This window comes from Lepidochelys olivacea, assembly GCF_965140295.1.
Source record: "Lepidochelys olivacea isolate rLepOli2 genome assembly, chromosome: 6".
Taxonomy (NCBI): Eukaryota; Metazoa; Chordata; order Testudines; family Cheloniidae; genus Lepidochelys; species Lepidochelys olivacea.
In genome coordinates this window covers 88,844,167-88,860,713 of record NC_140416.1, presented here as the reverse complement: position 1 = coordinate 88,860,713, position 16,547 = coordinate 88,844,167, and the positions used below count along the sequence as shown (strand labels likewise).

The 16,547-nt window shown below is 45.7% G+C and overlaps 1 protein-coding gene across 3 annotated transcripts in view; it reads right to left on the bottom strand.

The window, feature by feature from the left end:
• ADCK1 (aarF domain containing kinase 1) overlaps window positions 1-16,547 on the bottom strand; it is a 133,932-nt gene that overhangs the window by 91,712 nt on the left and 25,673 nt on the right. The window contains exon 1 of one of the 3 annotated variants that reach the window (XM_084631480.1): window positions 5,315-5,378. The exons of the other annotated variants lie outside the window; for them this stretch is intronic. The gene's annotated coding sequence lies outside the window, so the exon portion shown is untranslated. Of the gene's footprint in view, window positions 1-5,314; window positions 5,379-16,547 lie in introns of those variants that run through there. 3 annotated transcript variants of the gene reach the window in all.

The window sequence follows — 16,547 nt, the reverse complement described above, 5'->3', positions numbered from 1 at the left end:
ATGAGCTCAGCTGATATGATGAAAGTATGAGCACCTCTTTACAGATGCTCAAAACTGTATCCATAGTCACACCCAGATGCCCAGACTGGCAACTCTATGAAAACTATGCTCAAATGGACTGAGCTAAACCTGCTGTAAGCAGGTGGACAGATATTTAGTAGCAACCACTGTGTCTATTTAGCATTTACCACACTTAATTTGATTTCATGGTATTTTCTATTCTCAAAATCAAGGCAACCTCACTAGTGCAGCAAATGTTGAGCACTTGCAATGATGTCTGACGCTGCCCTCCGACAGCACCTGTAACTGACTGTAGGTAACATCTTCAAGAGTCTCTAATGACTTAGAACCTTATGTCCCATTTTCAGAAGTGACTTGGACACTTAGGAGCCCAGGTCCCATTGACTTTCCCCCTGATCCAGCTAGCCAGTAATCTAGATTGAGTCCTTCCTTTGTCTACATCGAACATGCATGCTGCTGAGGTGGGAGAGAACACAGTGGAGCTTTATACAATGCTTTTCATACTCCAGATGTCCCAAATCGCTTATCCTCTACACTCTTTTCTTTTTGAGAGAGAGAGAGAGAGGTATTATTGTGGGGGATTCTTAATTTCCACTTGGACAACCATACCCCAGAGATTCAGAGAAAAGACTAGTAAGTTTAACATCTCCTCTGCAGGATGGCACCTTCCCTAGCATTGCAAAGCAGTCAGCATCTGGGTTGGGTACAGGCTCTGGCGTGGGAGACAAACCCATGACTTTCTAGTGTGTAGGAAAAAATCTTACTACACAGGCAGCCATACTAACATGGGGCAGTAAGAATACACCAACTGTGAGCATTACAGTCTTGCTCCTGTTATCAATGAAGTCAATGGAAGTTTTGCCTTTAACTGGGAGGATCCCCAACCCACCACTGCACTAGGATTAGGTGAAAACCTTTCACCAAACACTTCTCCAGTGTCCTATTTCTCTGCAGCCTTAAAAACACCAAGGAAAAGGGTGGCAGGCACTGCTGAAATATACATGCTCAAGGACGCTACAGCTTGATGCACCAGTGTGAAGTCAGGACCTTTTTCCCAACATCCTCTAGAGGAGGGGACAACAATGCATATTTGCTTGTGAGAAGGGGAGGATCTAAAGGTTCTTGTGATGTGATGGGAGCAAGATCTGGACCAAAGGTGGCCAGTGCTCTGTACCCATTAGCATGTAAGCATGGTGATCAGGAAAACTGCCTACTCAGGTGCTGCTGCTGGAGGGAAGGAACTGTCACATCAATTTCACCTGCACAGAAGAATCCAGGCTGACATCATCACCTTTCTTACCTTCCCATCAGTCTAATCCCACCCTACCAGCTGTCTGTCATAAGAACGGCCATACTAGGTCAGACCAATGGTCCATCTAGCCCAGTATTCTGTCTTCCGACAGTGGCCAGTGCCAGGTGCTTCAGAGGGAGTGAACAGAAAAGGGCAATTTATCAAGTGATCCATTCCCTGTCATCCAGTTCCAACTTCTAGCACTCAGAGGTTTAGGGACACCCAGAGCACAGGGTTGCGTCCCTGATTGTCTCAGCTAGCAGCCACTAATAGACCTAGCCTCTAGGAATTTCTCTCATTCTGTCTTGAATCTAGTTGTACTTCTGGCCTCCACAACAACGCCAGCAACAAGGTCCACAGGTTAACTGTGCCTTGTGTGAAGTATTTCCTTATGTTTGTTTTAAACCTGCTGCCTGTTTATTTCATTGGGCAATTCCTGTTACGTGAAGGGGTAAATAACATTTCTTTATTAACTTTCTCCACACCCGTCATGATTTTATAGGCCTCAACCATATCCCCCCTCAGTCATCTCTTTTCCAAACTGAACAGTCCCAATCTTTTTAATCTCTGCTCACACGGAAGATGTTCCATAGCCTTAATCATTTTTGTTGCCCTTCTCTGCACCTTTTCCAATTCCAGTGGATCTTTTTTTGAGTTGGGGAGACCAGAACATCACAAGTATTCACACAGTATTCATGGGCGTACCATGGATTTATATAGTGCCATTAAGATATTTTCTGTTTTAGTATCTATCCCTTTCCTAATGGTTCCTAACATTCTGTTCGCTTTTTGAATTGCTGCTGCACATCAAGCAGATGTTTTCAGAGAACTATTCATGATGACTCCAACATCTCTTTCTTGAGTGGTAATGGCTAATTTAGACCCCATCATTTTGTATGTATAGTTGGGATTATGTATTCCAATGTACATTACTTTGCATTTATCAACACTGAATTTCATCTGTCATTTTCTTACCCAGTTTTGTAAGATTTCTTTGTAACTCTTCACAGTCTGCTTTGGACTTAGCTATCCTGAGTCAATTTCGTATCATCTGTAACCTTTGTCACCGCACTGTTTATCCCCCTTTTCCAGATCATTTATGAATAAGCTGAAGAGCATAAGTCCCAGTACAGATCCTTGGGGATCCCACTATTTACCTCTCCCCACTGTGAAAACAACAATTCATTCGTACCGTTTGTTTCCGATCTTTTATCCAGTTACTAAGTTATAGGAGAACCTTCCCTCATGACTGACCTCAAATAAATCAGTCAATGTCAGACAATTAGGCCTTCAAAGGCAGCGCTCTCTTTTTTGTAACATCCCCTCTCCCAGCAAGTAACTCCATCAGTGAGGCTAATGCAGCAAACAGGCTCCAACAGCTCCAGCCGCCCAGTCATGCCGATGGCATTCAGCACACCTGCCACTGCCTCAGCAGCTGAAAGCCAGAAGGCCAACCTAAGGCTTCCAGAGTGGTCATGCTGGAGCTCTCAATGTCCCAATGAAATGCTCATTTACCAAACTGGAGGGGGGAACAAATTCCTTTCCCCTATTATTGTCTCCTCCTTAGGGGAAGCTCTGAGCTTTCGGAAATGTTTCAGAAATAGCATCCTGTTCCCCATCTTCTGCTTTCAATACATTCGTTACCAGGGTGCCCAGATACTACAGACATGAGTATGTTAGAAATGCCACAGTCAGATTACATTAGATTAAGTAGGGGGCCAGGAGAGACAACAATGGGATCAGACTGCCATTTTACAAAATTGTAGCTATAGTTATAGCATTGTGTCTTAGTGGTAAGTGGCACTGGTGCCAGTGGCAGTAAGAAAGTTGTGACCACTAAGGTACAATCCTACTTTTAAAAGCAACTATGTTTAAAAAAAAAAAAAAAAAAAAAAAAGGCTCCTTCTTCCGCAGCAGAGCTGTTCCTTGCCCAGCATCAGAGTTGCTGACATCAATGACAAAAGTAAGTAAGTTTCCCCAGCTTCTTGCTTCTGCTAGCTCTGCAGAGCCAGCCCAGCAAAGGGAAAGGAAGCTGGAGTCTATTAGCCCTGCAGAAGCCGCACAGCTATGGGAGATGGAGCGATCTCTATTCTTAGACCCATAGAGATGAGACAGTTCCTGGAGAGTTAGCTGATATCTATTCTGACTCACACATCATCTGCAGAATCATTACATTGCAATTACAAGATCAGATTCCGCCCTCAGTTGCACCCTTGCATTCCCACTGAAGACATGAAGGTTGCACAGGTGTAAATGAAAGCAGAATCTGGAGACAGCAGAGTTACCCAGTGTCACTAAGGGCAGCATTTGCCACACACAATCTTTATCAGTGATGGTGATGCAGAAGCCAGAGAGAACCCAGCATGATTTCATATCTCAAGTTGAGTCCATGAGATAGCAGCTACCTATAAATCATTTTACTTCTAAGAACATTTGACCTGGATGATTGAAGTAGCATCCTGGGCAGAGGTAGGGGGAGTGCTCCATGTTTAACAGTCACTGTGCACAGTAGACCACGTTGCTTCCACTGTGGTGCTGATGTGTTTTCACCTCCCCCACCCAGCACCACATAGAAACGATCCCCACAGCTATACTGTGATCCCACTGTCCTATCACTGCTGTGACCACAATGAAACAGATCAAGCCTACTTTCGCAGCGCTTTGACTTGGATCAGCTGAACCATGAAGGGGATAGAATTTATATTCTCCCTGTATATCTTTATGGATTAACCATTTTCCCCTTTCAATTGCCAAGTGTTGACTTTTCTCACCCACACCATGTTCGAGGTGAGTGAACCTCCAAGATCTAGGCCTGCTGCATTTGTAAATGCCAAACACACTACAGGAGCCTCAAATTCACTAGCCATTAAAGCTATCATATGTCTTGTCCAATTCTGACCTCAAGAAGATTTGGTGTCTCTATACATGGCAGACCCATCGTCATTACTTGTTCTGTTTCTGAGGCAGGGGGCTGTCTCCTGAAAAAACACCAATGTTTGGGGAACTGTGCAAGCTCACACGATTAGTAAGGGGATATAAAGCCTTCACCTTTAGATCGCCAATCAAGCCCTGGACAAAATGGGCCAAAAGTTGTTGCTATCTAATGGCTGCTCAGTAGCCTAGGAAATGATCTGGTGGGTTTCGACCTAATCTATAGTGGCGAGATGCCTCCATCGCAAAAACACCACCATAATTGACCTTCTGGGGCATCTCAGAGCAAAGGCCAGGACTGAAGACCACAGAGATGGAACTTTCTTCTCACTACCAGAGATGACTATCACTAGAGAGGGAAGAGCGGAGGCATCTTGATGGGGCAAGTTAGGAGATGCTTGCCCTACTTCTTCCCATGTTGTAATTGTTTATCCACTGAACAGAGGTTTTCAAAGCTGCAATCCAGCAACATTCACCACAGTTTACTACAACATCCATTAATCCAGAGATTTTCATCAGAGTCTCACGTGGAGCAAAGGTCAAGACTCATCATACCATCATCAAGAGTGACAGAGAAAGGCCTGGCAGGTCTCTTGGACAAGAACCGGTACTTCGAAACATCAGAGAAGAGAGAATATCACCAATAGATTCTGGAGTATAGAGATCAGCCATGAGACAATCAACAAACTGGACCAGAGACAACCAAACTCTACACTGGTCAAGACATTAAAAAAAGCCTGAGTTTTGCAGAGCCTTGAGAGTATAAGCACATGGTGATACTGTTCAAGATGTAACCAACCATCATAAACACACACAGGCCAGGAGGCAACCATCTCCAACTGCTGGAAAGATAATCCTAACAACTATCACAAAGACACTCCAAAGAGACAGCTCAACACAATAAGCCCTCGTTGGCAAAACGTAACCACTGTGAACTTCCACAAAGAAGAAATCTTCATTCCACAAAGAATCTCAGAGAATTTGCACTAAACAAGAGAAGTACCATGAAGCAGAATAGATGAAGAGAAGTCTGTCAGGAGTTAGTAGTCTCGAGGTAACGCTATACTGTACCACATAGGAGACACTAGTTGAAGTCTCAGATTCATCCTCTTGTCCTATACATTGACTGGTACAACATGCATGAATTCCATAGAGAAACCACTAAGATGGATGAAGTCACAGTGACAACATTGTCCACTATAGTGAGGGAGAATGGAAAAGGAGTAAACATTGGACTCTCCTTGGGTTTTATCATTGGCAAACATTGCAGCCTCCCTGCTCTGGTCAAAGTGCACTGCATGAAAGGCTGCACCATAATTAGCACAGAGGGCTTGATTCTGCCCATGGCAGGTGCACAGTGTTGCATGTATAAGCACAAGGAGATGCAGATCTTGCATCAAGGAGAGCTCTGCTACTGCCAAGTTACTCCTACCTGGTAGCTGGAGTGAGGCTAGAGACAAGGGTGCAGAGCTAAGAACCTCATCAGTTTGATGAGGATCGTACTTAAGATTACATCTTCTCCTTAAATACCTACAGTATGCCCATTCTCCGCTTTGTTACACTATGCTCAAGTATATGTATGCATATGCAGATGACTTGACATTTATTAGCACTAGGCAGGAAGGACCACATGCACACACACTAATGAGGTGCACGTCTAACTAACTGGTCCTTTGAAAGCACAATGACTCAATTCTTGTGCACAATCACGGTAACAGTGTGCACAAGTTAGGTGAGCAGTTAAACGCAAGCACATTCATGAGTAGAGCAGATATCTCAAAGACACATTCTTTCAAACTTTTATTAAACACAACAGCGACATGGAGACAGAATCACATATTATTATGTGTGTGTGTGTATATATTACATACACTCAGAGAGAAATCACTTCCACAAGAGGAATGCAGTCACCTCTGGGGTAGTATGCAACAGCTGCTTAGCAGAACACACTAACAATAGTTTGGCCCAGCAAGTGAAAAATTGTATCCAGTTTTGAAACTTCAGGAGGAATGTAAGGAGACAGCATATAATTAGCCCAAATTAAAAATCTGACCAAGACACAAGATCCAACACACCTAATTAATCTTACATGGAACCTGTACGGTCATAAAGTAGTCAGGACTGCACTTTACATCTCATGCAAAGAAACAGCAACTCCAGAAGCACAGCACTCCCTTACACCACTCTGGGGCCTACGGTCAGTAATGACTCAGAAAACACTGAACCATCTCTATGGCTTACTGCAGACCCTGGGATTTCTTTGGGCACTGACCACCCATATGACATGACCAGACCTGAGCCTGCTTAGCATACAAGATCTGAGAAGAACACAGCACAAAAAAGAAAAAGAAAAAAAATCCAAACAAAGAACTAATCAGTAAAAACAACCCTGGAAACCCATTACATTTGCTGTCCTTATTTTTGTAAATCCCCATCTGCAACAACATTTTGTTGGCTCATACAGACAACACATGCTATTAACAGCTATCTGGGAGCTGTTAGATTTTAGTATCCAGTTGCCCAAAAGAAGAAGGAAAGGAAAGAAATCTCCTCCACAGACCTATTAATCTGCCATAACGAGAGTCTTCATAATTAATTTGTCCCTAACAGGTGCTTTGTAATGGTAGAGAGAGAATATATCAGGAATAGCAATTACCTCTGGTGTCAAAATGATGAGGAAAATAAATGTTCAATCATCAACAAAATACCAGCGCCTTCCCCACCCCTCCCGATGGTGGGTGACAGCACTGCACATTGGAATTACAGTGCAGTTAATTACTCGGCATGTTGTGACTGAGAATTCATTTTCTAACTTCAGATGAAATTTGTTGAGCAATGCGGGTGAGGAAAGGGTGGTGGTGGGCACCTGTCATAAGGGTGGCGGTTGTGCGGGGAGTGGCCAAGTCTGTGCACTGGTTCTTCTTTAATTATCTGCACATATGTCCCACAATTATAAGCAGTCAACAGTGTATTTATATATTTAAGGAACTTTCTTTCATTAACTGCACATATGTCTGTCCCACAATTATATTTTTTTAAAGTAAATGAAAAAGTCTCACCACAAAAGGAGCGTGTGCTGTGGTTTTTTTAAATAATTTTCTGCAAAAAAGCACTTGCTTGCATTAGACTTAAATAATAATAATAGGAAATATAATGGGCTTCCAGGGTGGTTTAAAAAAAAATCAGTTTTTTGAGCCATGGCTTCATCAGATTTCACCATGCTAAGCAAGCTGAAGTCTGACATTTCTCAGATGAGAGACCCTCAGGAGAACCCAGGATGCTGCAGAGAGTGGTGCTGGTGATCCAGTAGGTGGCACTCTTCCCTTAGGGTTAGTACGGATACAGGCAATGCTCGGAATTCTGCTCAAGAAAAGGAGCTTTGATCTGTCAGCTTGGACACGTGTGCTGTGAGCGTAATAACCTGTAGCCTGGGAGACTCACACTCGGTGAGGGAGAGGAGGAGGGCAGCTTCAGATGAACAGGTGCCGAATTTTCCTTTCACCTCAGGAAACACGGGCTCTGATCCCAAGTGAAAATAAAGAATTTGGTGGGTCGTAGCCTAGTTCCTAATGACCGCATTAGGAAAAACCACTATACAATTGGCCATCTGCGCTGGGAATACTGTACCTGCAAGGTGTGCTGCAGGTCCAGACTCAGGTGCAGAGTTGAGGGACAAGGCTGGAATAGGATGGGGGTCCACAGGGCATGTCAGGATTGAGGGACATTAGCAGAGCTTGGGTCAGGGCTAAAATGGAAGGGGTGCAGGTCAGAATTCAGAGGCAGCAGCACTGAAATAGGATGGGGAGATGTATCAGCACGGCTGGGAAGCAGGCTGGGCTGGAATTGGAGGAGTGCAGGTCAATTGAGGGGCACCAACAGAGCTGCGTGCAGGAAGCTTGCACAGTGTTTGGCTCTAGCCAGCATTGGCAGCTTCTTACTTTCCTACACACCAAACTAAAAAACAAAAAAAACAAAAAACCACCTCCCCGCTCCTCCTGGTCCAGACTAGTCCCCACCCAGAGACGTCACTAAAGAACAAAGAAAGCCATGGATGAATCTGATTGACACTGACCTCAGACAGTACATCTACACAGCAATTCATCAATTACAGCTGACTCAGGCTGTAAAACGGCTGCGTAGACATTCGAACTCGGGCTGGAGCCCGAGCTATGGGAACCTGTGAGGCAGGAGGGTCCCAGAGCCCAGGCTTCCACCCAAGCCCGGACATCTATACAGCAATTTTACAGCCCTGAAGCCCGAGCCCAAGTCAGCTGACCCAGACCAGCTGCGGCCGTGCCATGGGTCTTTTATTTTGGTGTAGACATACCAAGAGGCAGGCTGCTGGTTTTGCTCTGGGGAACAGGAGGAGTGTTCAGCCAGGAAGCCCCTGGAATTTGTCAGGCTGCAGAAACCTCTCCTCTCTGAGCACGTAGGCTGTTATAGCACTGCAAAGAGGGGCACGGGGCTCACTGTGATGAGGGGTCCTCTATGGAGGAGACAGTTATAGCTGACACCAGCCCTGCAGTGTGTGAGGGGACAGCTCAGACCCCTTTCTCAGTTCCCCCAGTTCCAAAGCCAGGTTTCATTAGTGTTGTCCCTTGGTCAGGGATCACTGCTTCCTGCACTGACAGCAAATAACTCTCGAAGCAGACTTTGCCAAGCCGAAGCCAACGCCAATGCAAGAACCAGGAGTGAGGAGGCTGCACTGAACATGGGGAGGAGAAGGGAGACAGAGGAATAAGGAGGGTGATGGGCAGTGGGCATGCAAGTCACCTCTTGTTGGGCTGTGGAAATCCCTATTACCTTGCAGCGGGCACAGTGGACATATCCCAGCAGTGAAAGCACAGCTTCCAAAAATCTCCTCTCAGAGCAACCCACAATCACAAACCAGTTTGCAAAGCCCAGTGCAACCCTACAATAAACATCCAGCCTGCAGAGCACAGAGCTCAATGATAATAACAGTGGGTACATGCAGGCAAACCTACAATAGAAGCTGTGTGTGGAGCCCAGCACCCGACAATAAACAAACCAGCCTGTGGGGCTTGATGCCCTTGAGCATACAACAAACCAGCACGTACAGCTATTCCTGTGCAACCCCACAACAATAAATCAATTTTCAAATTCAAGCCCCGGGGCCAGTAATTATAAAGAAAAGTTACTTTACCATTATTTTTTAAGATATCTTTGTCAGTGACCCCTTTCAATGCACTTTGAAATTCAGCAAAGCTGGCAAGACAGTAAATAGATCTGAGGTAAGGGGGATAACTCAGGAAGCTCTCTGGGTGTGCAAGTCGATCATTAAAACGCGGCTATGACCAGCGCAGAGCCTCTGTAGAGATGACCCTTGTTGCTGTGTTTCTCTGCTCCCCGGGGGTCACTTCCAAGTCACATCAGCTCAGCGTACTGACAAAAACAAGTTGTTTCTGGTGTCAGCCCTGTCTGGGCGATACAGCTGTGGAGGAGGGAGCCGGTGCAGCAGGCAGAGCAGCTTCCATCAGCAGAATTTGCAGCCACAGAGACAGGGCTGTCAAAGGGCTGCAGCAACATGGGCCCAAAGACAGGTTTTCCCAGGGTTCCAAGGAAGCTGGCTGCCATCTTGGATTCACTCCTACTGGGAAAGGGTCGCCCCATGGCTGGTTTGGCAGCTGGGATTCTGATTGTAAATGGCTATTTCAACAGGAACATACAGACCCACATATTAACACACACTAGAGCCCACAGACACATGTACAAAGGCACACAAACATTTGTCCGGATGCTCACATGCACACATTTACTTACACCAAAACCCTTCTAGACTGGTCACCCAAACAATTCCCTTATTCATTAAAAGGGGCCACCACAGCTGGTCGTGAACTCTCCATTTTGTTTTGTCCCTGAACTAAGTCAGCAGCTGCTGTAGCTCAGAGCAGCACAGACTCCTTCATCCCAGCCCCTGGACTCTCACTCTGCCTGGTGCAGACAAAATCCCTCCCCACCCGTGGTGCTCAATGGATGGAAACGAAGGAGACTTCCCTCAGGACAGGCCTTTCACTCCAGTGTGCAAACAACGTGGCTCCCACATTAGCCCCCAGCGCCTGCCTAGGACCCACTAAGACACCTTCAACATACATGCCAACCTAGAGAAGTGTCTGTAAGTCACTGCCCATTACAGCTATTCCCTGGGCACTGACATAACAGGCTAAATGAAGACACTGGTTTGACAGGTAAGATAATTGTGTGTTACCCTCCAGCACATTCCTTTATCATACGCACTTTGGGGAGAATCTGATAAGGTCACTGGTTTAGCATAGCAAGTCTACAGCATTTATCCCTGATATCCGATGCTAGCCTGGCCCCTGGTACTCAGAATATCCCAACATCCAATGCCAGCCTTGTCTCCAGCATTTATACATCCCCATTATCCAGGGGACATCATCTCAGTGCCAAATCCTGAGCACAGAGCGGTTTGACTTCTTGTGCAACGTCAGTCCCACAGAGGTCTGGCCTTCCTTCAATCACGCATTATATTCAAAGGTAGCACTGCATGTTTGTAAGCCTCGTCCCCAGGATAGACAAAACCACCTCAGCACACCATGCTCTCAAACTCTCCATGGACACACAAAGGGGTACACACCCTGACCTTTCCTTGCACCACCCAAGGGCTGTCCTAGAGATTCCTGGATTTGCAGGATTGAGCCAGATCTGGAAACTTCACTGCATGGTGCCTGCCACGTCACCATCAACCACAGTCATGCTGGCTGACACCACAGCCCTCAGTAGATTATGTGCATTTGATGATAATCATTATCAAAAGCCTCTGACATCCAGCATAACGTACATCTCCTCCTTGTTTTTCTGGCCACTCCCACCTTCTTAGTGGCACTTGGGTAGTCAGTGCTTTTTCCTGGGAGCCCAATGTGCGCACAAACAACTTAACTGAACCTTTCCAATGTGCACAACCTGTCTCTTATCTACAGTGATTTTAATCTGGCATCAGGTTGATCAATTCCTTCATTGTCTTTAAGTCTTCACAGGCCTCCCTAGTCTTGACTAAGGTAAATCATTTTGTCACTTTGCCTCCTTTTCCAGATGGTTAATAAATATATTGAACAGTGGCACAAATTGAAAAGGAAAATCGGAAGGAATTAGGGTTGTTGGTTCCCCTTTAACTCTTTCAAAGATGCTCACCTCTGGAGGAGATGCTGGGGGTAGGTAGAAGGGATATCTCACCTCGTGGCTGAGAAGGCTCACCCACCCTTGTGAATAAGTCACACAACCATAGGAGATTTTTTGCATCCTCCGCTGATTCAGGACATCCAGTGACCAGCAGGGCTTTCCTTCATCCCCAGCTGACAAGAAGACTGACTTTTGCTTTGCAGCTCAAGGTGCTGGAAGTAGCCTACGGAGTCTTTTACGGTTTGGGTCCTGCACAGCCAAGAGACCCGTCTCTCTCTTTGTGCTTCAGGTCAGCTGGAACATTCAAGGCGACAGTCTCTCAGTTTCAATGTCAGGAGCACGTGGGTGCTCTCAATTCAGGACCCTTGAATCTGTAAGTTGTTTCCCCTATCACTCTGACAAATCTCAACCTTGCTGACCATCAGGTCACGTTCCAAGGCCTATCTGTTTTCCCAAGCTTTTCCTTGGGTGGTGGAGTGTTGGAAGTGGGGTCTGTAGATATTAGTGGGGAGTTATTATTGCAAGCTGACATTGGTAGCTTTTGGAGCATACACTGAGTTCAGGGCAGGTACATTTTTATGAACTCAAGATAAAACAAAAAACAAATAAATACAGCCTTGAGAAGCATGACTTACCCTTACCAGCACTGATTTGCCCCAGCTATCTTTATGATTCTCTTAGCTATTGTTCCCAGCCTGAAATCATGGAATCATAGAATATCAAGGTTGGAAGGGACCTCAGGAGGTCATCTAGTCCAACCCCCTGCTCAAAGCAGGACCAATCCCCAGTTTTTGCCCCAGATCCCTAAAACTCTTGGGTTTACAATTCTCAAGCCAACTTTGGTTTCTAGTTTTAAGATGGTGTAAATGGGCCCTCACCTCCTGAGCACCTCTGAGCAACGGCATGCAGTACCAGAGTCCTTTTCTCCCCCCTAGTGCTCCTGCAGGTTGCCAACTGTCTTTGGTGGGTCTTCAGTGGCTTGGCCCTCAGGCCAAGCCACAGAGGTCAAGTGAACCCCTTCCAGGGTTCTAAAGAGTCCAATAGACAAACAGTCCCTTTGCCCTTGGTAGGGTCTTCAGCCTCAGCTCTGGGCCCTTTAAATTCAGCCCTTTGTTTGGGCTCCGAAATAAGCTCTGCCCCCTTTTCCAGTTTATGCCACTTTTCCTGTGGTGGTAGGGGAACCCAAACCCACTCACGACTCCAGGTTCCAATCCAGGGACCCAATCAACAGCAGCCACGTGCTACTCACCTCAATCCTTTACTGACAACTCACTGGGCCTCTTCCTGCTGGGCCCATTTGTCTCCATCCCCTCCACTGGCCAACATCCTCAGGCCCTTCTCCCTTTGCAATATCAGTGTAAGTTCAGCTAGCCATAAACTCTGGCTACCTGCCAGGCTCCTTTGGCCCGAGAGCACCACCCTCTGCTCCGAGCCAGGAACTGACTTGCTAAGGCCAGGCAACTCTTGTTGATTGACTGTTGCTAATGCCTTTAGCCCTTGGAGGACCAGGTCTCTGTTTTCCAAAATGGCTGCTCTGGAAAGTCCACTCTAGGTTTGCTTGGAGGACCCATATTTGCTGCTCTTTTCCTCAGAGCAGGATGTCATAGGACAGTGAGGGCCCCACCAGGGACTGCAAAGGCCGAATACACCCACAGATGGATACACCACTGGCCACCCTCTGGGTCTTTTGTTTTAATAGCTGATTTTAAATAAGCCACACGCTGCCAGGAGTTCAGCCATTTGGGCCCTCAGTTCCTTCAGACAGATGCCATCTGTTCCTGGGGCCTGATCCAAAGCCCACTGATGTCAGTGGAACAGGCCCATAGTCACGGACTGTAATTTAATTTCTCAGGTAGTTGCATCATCTGTCTTGTTTTTGATGCCCCTATCTTGGACAGTCACTCCTTGAATAAACCAGAAAATATATTTGCACCCTCCTACTCTGGGGTGAAAACCAAGGTAAAGAAATGAAGCTCAACAGCGGTCTTTTTCAGGGCAGGAACAATCTCCCAAAGTATGTACATCACTTAGTACAATGGGATCCTTATCTCAGATGGGGTCTCTAGGTGCTGTCAAAATACAAAAACAACAATAGTAATAAACACCTTTTTCTTCACTCTGATTGCTCCCTTTACATGCAGGAGTTACAAAAGGATCCATGGATTCACGCACAGGCTTTCTGCAGCTTGTCCTTCAAGAATGTCTTAGTGCTTCCATTCCTACATTTGGCTAGATGTTCCTCAAATTTCCTCTGGCTATTATTTACCTTTAAGAAGCTGTAAGGAAACAAAGCTACCAACAGTCTGTGATCCAACAGTGAAGGAACAGCCCCACCTGGAGGCGAGAAGCAAGAACGCGTGTGAGACACAGCCCCATGAGGGTATGGGGAAAAAGAAAGAGAAAATCACAAACGAGCCTGCAGATAATCAACAAATCAGACAGTTTCAGATGGCTGAATGATCCAGTGTGTGAGTGACATGTTCACAACCTGCTCCTAGATTCCTACTGCTGGAATGATGTCCAATGACCAGTTCAGACATGAGGGTGCAGGACTAGGAAGCCAGGTGCAGACTAAATGAGGTGCTATTTACTGCCTCTCACCTTCCTCCTCTCCTCCCAGGAAGTGTCAATGGAACAGACCTTTTCTCTGAACAAAACACCTTGAAGTGCATAAGAATGTTCAGCTAAGCCCACAACCTGACTGGATTGATATCTCTAGCACTTAAGAGTTCAAGACCAAAGTAACAATCACATAATGGGTAAGTCCATTGATGAGACTGAAAGGGGGGAGGAGTATCTTATTATAGGATTTATTTTAGCATCTGTTACATTTTCAGTGTAAAGTTCTAATATTTCCCACGTTGGCAGGTGGTTCACTAGACTGTAGCACTCACACCCACACAGAGTCCTCAAACCACCAGCTGGCCATTCTACATTGGAGCTGGCCATGCGACAGCACTCACTGATGATGAAGAGAAGACATAATGGGGATGGGATATAATGCTTTTTGCCCTCTCTGTCACTGCTTCCAAGCCAGTTCACCATCCAAAGGCAGTTTGGTCTCACGGAAAATTAATTTGAGGTTCGCAGATCAGTTCACCACAAACAGGTTTTTTCTGTAATGTTCTCACATGACCACACCAACTCCCTCCTCAGCAGCTGACATGGGCCACGGAGACTCAACTCAACTCACCTCACACCGTAGAGAGGGTACCTTCAGCTAATAGAGGAGATACACTGGCAGGGGATATCTGTGGAAGGATCATATGCTCATGAAGCTGCAAGGGGATGGTGCATCATGGATTCCTTAACAGAGCTGTTCTGGAGCAGCACCATGGAGAGCTCCTTGGAACGTCCCTTAGCAGGTGCAGGTAAAGCTTCAGTCTTTAAACTTCCAACTGTTACAGAATCACGAAAACTTATCATAGACATGGGCTCCTTCTCCAGCCTGAACCATCTGCAAGTCTTAAGCCATCTTTACACACATTTCCCTCTTCCTTCCAGAGACAGGAGGCTCCGGAAATCTGGCCACTACACCAAATTGCCAATGTCCTCTTTATAAATGCCTCCCTCATTCAAGAGGCAAACACTACAGATTCCAGAAATAGCCTCCCAGGAGCAAGAGCTCTGTATTTCATATAGTGACAGCAGAAGGTGGAAGCTTCCAACTAATTGCCCAGGTCCAATAACCAGCAGCTTGACTGAGGACAACATCCCAATTCTGCTCTCAAAGGTAATTAACCTCCCCAAATGATTTTTCCCTGACAAAGCAATTCTGAAGCCAACACAGTTAATTCATGGACAGATTCTAAATATGTCCAGAGACTTCCTAAGTGCAGATCCCGTCCCTCCTCATCTTCCACTGCCCCCCCCATTAACATATGACGACATCCATGTCCTCAGCACCCACATTTTACTAAACTCATGGATCATGGGATATTTGTCCTATTCAAGCCTGTCGACTGTGATGGGTTCCCGCTGGGGTGCCACCTGGAACTGGAGTACCACTGAGCTCTCTGACCCACCAGCCCGGGCTTCCTCTCACACTAAGAACATAAGAATGGCCATGCTGGGTCAGACCAAAGGTCCATCCAGCCCAGCATCCTGTCCACCGACAGTGGCCAATGCCAGGTGCCCCAGAGGGAGTGAACCTAACAGGTAATGATCTAGTGATCTCTCTCCTGCCATCCATCTCCACCTCTGACAAACAGAGGCTAGACACACCATTCCTTACCCATCCTGGCTAATAGCCATTAATGGACTTAACCTCCATGAATGTATCCAGTTCTCTTTTAAACCCTGTTATAGTCCTAGCCTTCACAACCTCCTCAGGCAAGGAGTTCCACAGGTTGACTGTGCCCTGAGTGAAGAAGAACTTCCTTTTATTTGTTTTAAACCTGCTGCCCATTAATTTCATTTGGTGGCCCCTAGTTCTTATATTATGGGAACAAGTAAATAACTTTTCCTTATTCACTTTCTCCACACTACTCATGATTTTATATACCTCTATCATATCCCCCCTTAGTCTCCTCTTTTCCAAGCTGAAAAGTCCTAGCTTCTTTAATCTCTCCTCATACGGGACCCGTTCCAAACCCCTCATTTTAGTTGCCCTTTTCTGAACCTTTTCTAATGCCAGTATATCTTTTTTGAGACAAGGGGACCACATCTGTATGCAGTATTCAAGATATGGGCATACCATGGATTTATATAAGGGCAATAAGATATTCTCCATCTTATTCTCTCTCCCTTTTTTAATGATTCCTAACATCCCGTTTGCTTTTTTGACTGCCACTGCACACTGCGTGGATGTCTTCAGAGAACTATCCACAACGATCCAAGATCTTTCCCGATTAGTTGTAGCTAAATTAGCTCCCATCATATTGTATGTATGGTTGGGGTTATTTTTTCCAATGTGCATTACTTTACATTTATCCACACTAAATTTCATTTGTCATTTTGTTGCCCAATCACTTAGTTTTGTGAGATCTTTTTGAATTTCTTCACAGCCTGCTTTGGTCTTAACTATCTTGAGCAGTTTAGTATCATCTGCAAACTTTGCCACCTCACTGTTTACCCCTTTCTCCAGATCATTTATGAATAAGTTGAATAGGATTTGTCCTAGGACTGACCTTTGGGAAACACCACT